The sequence below is a fragment of the Mytilus californianus genome, unplaced genomic scaffold (genome assembly GCF_021869535.1).
Source record: "Mytilus californianus isolate M0D057914Y unplaced genomic scaffold, xbMytCali1.0.p SCAF_8, whole genome shotgun sequence".
In the NCBI taxonomy this organism is placed as follows: domain Eukaryota; kingdom Metazoa; phylum Mollusca; class Bivalvia; order Mytilida; family Mytilidae; genus Mytilus; species Mytilus californianus.
This window is the reverse complement of record NW_026262734.1, coordinates 61,540,160-61,547,159: the sequence shown is the minus strand read 5'-3', so window position 1 is coordinate 61,547,159 and position 7,000 is coordinate 61,540,160. Positions and strand designations below refer to the sequence as shown.

The following is a 7,000-nucleotide window of genomic DNA, read 5'->3' as shown; positions in this document are numbered from 1 at the left end:
AAGTAAACTTAAGGTATTGGCTTTGCAAAAAAATCATGTTTAGCCTTCAGTTATGCTGGTCCAGTAAAGTCGTAAAATAAACACTTTTTTCTTGATTTGTCACTCTACTATTAAGGTTCGAGTATCACAATTGGAAAGGCTAACTTTTGTAATTTCACTTGAAAGTGAGAATATGGTCTAAATTGTTCAGATAATACTTAGTCATTTTTATGAACATTTGAAGCCCGAGGCATATAATTAAAAGTCTTTCTATTGACCTTGAAAATGATTTCATGTATTGTTTAGTATAATGCTTTATTTTCGGTGAATTTACCAGGCCAAATAGGCAAAACATATTAGGACATGTTTTCCTCTATGTTGTATCAAAGTATACATATTAGTATATAATTTATTGGGATATCTTAATTTAAGTATTAAAAAGCTGACTACAAAAAGAAATAGTTTTAAGTTTCATTTAAAATGGGATTTGGTTTGTCTTTGCCAATATAAGCCATATCGTCCAATGCATTATCAATCATCCCGTATTCAAGCATAAACAAATAACACATAAAAGTCATGACATATTCTTTTCCCAGAATTTAGCTTGACCGTATTTATTTTTTGGTATTTCTGGGCAACCCTGTTTGTCATTATAATATGAAATAAACAACACGTACAAGAACGTATTGGTTTACATAACTTTAAGCTAACAAATTATTGATATTAACTCATTTTCATAATAAAATCTGTAATATCATGTCATACTATGTTTTTCAAGGTTAATTGTTATATGCTCAGCAACACAAATAACACACAACTGTTTCCTATATAACAGTGGTCGGGGTTTTTGTTCCTACAAATTTTAAAACAGTAGTTAATTTCAAGCATAACCTTAAATTTTTCAATGGTTTACTAATAGTATTTTCGTGCTATTTCCGACGATGTAGATTTCTACCAAAAACAATTTTGAAAACTTATTAACAACAGAAACATTATCTCATTAGAAGTTATATGGCTGGTGCGCTTCTTTAGCTGTTAAGTATAATGTTACGGTTTCAATTGAAAAACATTTGAAGGGAAATCTAGATCTAGAAAGTTTTAAATATTAGAAGAAGTTAAGTGATTTTATTTCAATCGCAATTGCAGAAAATGAACCTTAGTATTTCTCTAATGGTTATCTACAGTAGACACTTTATACTGCTCCTACTTAATAAAATTCTGCAAATCTCTGCTGAACAGTGCACACCTGAAATCTTCACGGTAAATCCAGATAAAAGGGATGTAAAATTACAGGGATTTATCTATCGTTCGTTTGATCAAACACCACCAAGAGCTTGCTTCATAAAATGTATCCGACGACCACGATGCCATTCTTACAACTATAACAGGGTCCATCTTACATGCGAGATTAATCTGAAACCAGAGTATCTTTATGATGTGTACTTTCAACATGCCAACGGTTATATCTACGTTGTGATTCAACATTACAGAGGGGTGAGTTTAAATCGAATTGAATCAGTTAATGAATGGCAACAAAACAAACTTTCAAAATTTCAGAGAAATCATTTGGTTACGTTTCAAATTCAATTTTATGATTCGAAACTAAATAACGTAATGATCACCTTCAATGCATTATATTTAAGTGATAATTAATTGACACAATTAGTGGCGTTTAACATATAAGTGACATGTTTCATACTATGTACTTTTTTTCAAAATCTGTTAATACCATGCAATACATAAAAAAAGAGATGTGGGTTTACGTCTGGAGCAACCACGTTTTTCGTCATATGAATAATTTTATTAACTGGTGGTACTAAATGTTCTGCTCTTCAAGAAATCTGCTTTTTATCAGAGACTTCAAAATAAGTCCATGGTTAAACGTATTGTTTCTTGGAGAGGTCCAATTTACAATGTATCAGATGCCTAGCAATGACCCTAGGCCTTCAACCTTAATTCACACACATAGACGTTTGCTACCATAAGCATTCTCTATACCCCTTTTGCTGTAAATAAAATTGCATCAATGGTTATAATGAATGGTATTGGTGCAATATAATTCAAAAGCGAAAGGTCAGTACTTTATGGTATACCTTGTATGTTACAATTGGGAATGACACAATTTATATGATGTGTAAATAAGGGACTATGCACAGTGTAACGAGCAAGTAGGAAATGCACACAGATAAAGGACTGTATTTAAGCTACCTTTTTCAGCAATTATTTGCAAAGTAAATACTTATATAATAATCAACAAATTAAATAGACATACACGTGATGCGCATGCATTAAGTATAAGCAGATATTGTATTATATTATAACAAATATGTGTTTACTTTTATAACAGGTCTTTAATAATAAAAAAAAAATGCTATACAACATCTACATTAACTAAGGGTTAAGAGCAGATCAAACATTGTTTCCCGAAGCGACGCATTATTCACTGTTAAAATAAGGATTAAGAATGAAAACATTTTAAAGTATTGCATATTTAATAATTGCTTAGTGTGCACGAAAGGATAACAATTAAAATCACATCATGAAGACTAATTGTAGAAATGATATATTAAAATAGCCTAATCCATTATTAGCAGATGCAACATTTGATTAGTTTCACGATACAATATATGGGAAAATATAAATGGTTGTATACCGCGGAAATCCAGTAAAATGGGGTGGTAACCTGATACCACCACAATTTGTCGGGTATTGGTGATTTTGTACCGTCGAGTATGTATTTGGAATTCCTGTTATCCTTTTTTATATATTATAAAATGACTCTATTTTTATACCGTGTCTCACTAGAATGACAGGTTTCTGGAGTTAACAGCCAGAAGGCAATTGCATTGTGCAGTACAGGTTGATGTTCATTGACTCTATGTTAGTGTTTGCTCATTATTGAAAGTTTGTACAATTTCCTTTGGACTATACTAGGTCGTTTTGTTCGTGTACTGCTCGTGACATTCTGGTTACCAAACTGATAAGAGGTATAAAACAAATATTAGAGTGGAAAAGATTCATTTAATTCAGACAATGAATAATAGCCATTTCATTGGTGTGTTTGGTTACTTTATCACTCCCAGTTTTAGGTTAGATTCGTGTTGGTCAGTATTCAATATTAATGTAGGATTTTGTGAACTTGTTTGTTTTGTCGTCGTTCTTCGTTTTTTTTTTTTTTTTTGCCATAGCTTTTTCAACATATCCTGACTAATGAGTGTTGAATGACCTTTTGATATCTTTCATCTCTCTTTTAAACTTTGACCCTAAATATATTTTTTATTTGTATTGTTCTGCCATGTCTTTCTTGATCCGTTGTATTTTGTTACAACGGTTGTTTTAATTTTGATTACTGCCGTCTCTTTATTCGAGAGAAAAGTGTAAACAAAGGTAACATGTGTAATGTTACCTTCAGATCTATCGGATCTGCCTTGTTTGGATTACTCTTTTATGTTGAGTTGGTTAGATCTATGATTAATTTTTTCAATATGAATTTCAATACCTTGTTATCATTAATTCGATATATTTCTAGATTTTACATTGATGCATATCAATCATATAAATTTAATTCAAATTCAATATCTCCATGATCAGGATAATCTAGTTTCATATTTTTTGTATGGAATATGTGCATGTAAAACAAGTAGTTGTTTCATTTTTCATTCATTTATAAATAAGTCAAATCAGTTTTACATATCAGTTTTACAATAGCCTTGGCACAGAAGTGAATATATATCATAAATTCTAAATTCTAACGACTATAGAACACACATTAATAAGAAAAATAGTTGACAATCGTCTAACTTATATTGAAGTTATATATAAATTTTAGAATACCCTTTTTGACCCGTGTGTAGGAAATCTATGCAGCACAGATGAAGTTTGTGCAAGCCTAAAGAATAAAAAGATTATTTGTATAAAGGTTGGTACGTATGAAACCATTTAATAGATAGCAGTAAAAATAGTTCATAGTTAAATTTTTCCTTTTCCCCATTGTGAAAAAATGAAAAATATTTTATAAATTTAATGCGTCTGTAGAGCTTTCTTTACTTTCATTAGAAAAGTATAAACCTAAACATTTGCAAGCCAGTGAAGTACAATTACGTAAACATATAAGCAGCTTGATATGTGTGGATGACTTAACTGCAGTGTCTGTTTTTACATAACAGACGGTTAATAATTCACATTAAAAATGGACAAACTTTAAAAATACTTTCATTTGTTCTTCTTAAAGACAAATTAATATGATGTCCTATAACTTACATAAGCTAAACAAGACTACTATAACGTAAGAGCGCGACATTGACAACACATCCGTGCCTAACGAAAAAGACTAATTAAATGTACATTAGATGGACATATCGAAGAGAGCGAAGAATCGCAACTCCCGCATTAAAATTAATCCCCACTATACCTATTTCAGCAAATGTAACAAAACAACAATTTAAAACAAAGCAATAGTTAATTAATTTATGTAAATCAATGTGTTTTTTTTTTTTTTTTTATTTCATTTTATCTTATTTTATTTCATTGACATTTATTAATTGTATAAACAATTCGGTATTAGCGTATGATAATAATACAAAATCATGTACGAAAAATTTATCTGTGTATAAACTCACTAGCAATATGTTTTTATATCCTTCGATACCAGAATAGTCGTCGTATCTGTAAATTAAGCGATTATGTCCAATTCCTGATTGTCAAATTGACTGCATGACTGAATCGCATGGCGGAGGATGCATGCATATCATGAAACGCTTAGCAAGTCGACGAACCTGTTCCCTTTTGAAGTCGAAGCGATTCCCTCAGTATTAGCCAGTTTCCTTGATTTGTCGTCTTCTTAATGGATTGATGAGATTTGAACGTCTGTAGAAACTGTTGCCTTCATTCACAAGATTGTAAAATGTCATAATGTTCGATAAGGTCAACTCCAATTAAAAATTTTAAGAAAATGATAAAGTCACTCAATAATCCAATCATTTAACTGTAGTATATAGTTTAGTACTATTTTTTACAATGAATACTTAACTGTGAGAAATTTAGTCCCCGTACCTCTGTGCATTTCTTTTAAGATCTGATAATTTAGTTAAATAATGGCACTAACTATCCAAGATCGTATCGGACTATTCTTACTATTTAATCTTTTTATTTTACAAATGCCCTACAGGGTAAACAGCTCATGACTTCTATCAAGACTTGAATTGCTCGAACTCATGGCTAGTGAGGTGTTCCAATTAAAATCATTTAGATCTGTGCATTTGTCACTTCTATCCTAGAAAACATTCTGACAATTTTAGACAGTTCTATTTTTGATCTGATCTCGACAGTTCTACCTCAGAACAGTTTTTGAAAGTTGTCCGTGTACTCTGCAACTTATTCTGAAAGTTCTATCCTAAAGCCTTTACGGGGTATAAAAGATGCTTATTTTACGTGTTACTGTTGTGTTAAATATTTTCAAACACGAGACAGGTATGAATGTTTTACACAGTAAGGAATAAGAAATAAAACCCTTTAACTGTCTTGATTTATTTGCGTATGCAGGCGATGGACACTAGTTAACCAAAATCAGCATCAAATTATATACATGTATATTATAACAAATTTTTTGTCCATTATTAGGTTCATAACAATTTCGCCACTTTTTCCCGAAGCATTTATCCCCAAGGGTGACTGGGGAATATAAATATGTGACGCTTGGGTCTTTTTCAGATTGGCAATGAAACCCTTGTCAAAGTTGAGCGTCCGTTTGGTTGTGCGGGATGTACAAGAACACAGACACATCCGGTCAGAATGGGAACGTTAAACCCGTTGCTCGTGAATAAAGATTGCCATGCTCTCTGCACGTTAAGAACCATTGCAACAGCCCTTTGAGGGGTACCGTAGATGACCTGTTGCAAGGCAAAATGTCTGCCCTTATCCAATATATCATCATTTTTCAGACGCAGTTGAAATTTCAAATTTTCCGGACGGGCTCTATTACAGGACCTACGTATTGCATTTATTGTTAATTTTTTTTCGTCTTTAATATGCATGAAATATTGTCCACTGGACGTTAAGCAAACAACAATCAACCAATCAATCGTAACATTTATGGCTGGATATAACCATGATGACTTTTAAACGGCATGCCAGTTTACGAATTGACAGCAAAAGATTATATACTTACAATGTCACTTTATCGGACTTTCTATGTTTCAGGATGTGCAATTTACACTGCATATACAGTACTGCGTATATACCATTTAACCTACAATATGAAATCTAATCTACGATTCATATTCGACACGTGTAATCCTTGCCAGAGAAAATACATTTAGTCACTTGTAAGAACAGAGGTCAATCAAATCTTTGGAGGACTACTTCAGCCTTTTCGCCTTTTTATTGTGAGCGTTTATATATTTCATTTAAGAAAAACCATGCTTGGTTACAGTATTGATTTCAATTTTGAAGGAAGGAACCGTCATCTTCGGTAGAAATGTATCACGGTAAATTGGTTAAATCTTGTCGATAGAATGTTAACCGAAATAATATGACATGTTTTCCCATCACGTATTTTTTTCGATCTTTACTTAAAATGTTTATAATAACAAATAATAAAAATAATAAAATTGTTAATTAATTTATATTTTCAGATGTTAATATACCGAACGAAAATCCTGAAATGTGGCGCTTAGAAAGCCCACCCAACAAAGCTCAACGGCACGGTCAGACTTTTCTGCATCTAAAGCTGTTGATGGCTTAACACATACGATTTCACACACAGACAATAATTTATCACCATATTTGTGGATTGATCTGGAAATCATTTACAACATTTTTCGGATTGAAATTATCAACAGAAACAGATATGGTACGTTTTTAATGTTAACCAAATAAATTTTGAGTAATATTTCAACGCTAAGTGTTACATGTGAAACCTTGGGATAAGATCAACTGGTAATTGCAACGATGTGGTCTTCCTGCAAATATGTCTGATTGTGTGGTGTTTTTTTTTTTTTTTTAATATATTTTGTACAATGTT

At 31.7% G+C, this 7,000-nt stretch overlaps 1 long non-coding RNA gene across 1 annotated transcript; it reads left to right on the top strand.

Annotated features, from left to right (window-relative positions):
- Window positions 1-1,043: 1,043 nt before the first annotated feature.
- On the top strand, window positions 1,044-7,000 carry LOC127712136 (uncharacterized). The gene is made up of 3 exons (XR_007986960.1): window positions 1,044-1,473; window positions 3,809-3,902; window positions 6,612-7,000. It is a non-coding gene; the product is annotated as an uncharacterized LOC127712136 (long non-coding RNA).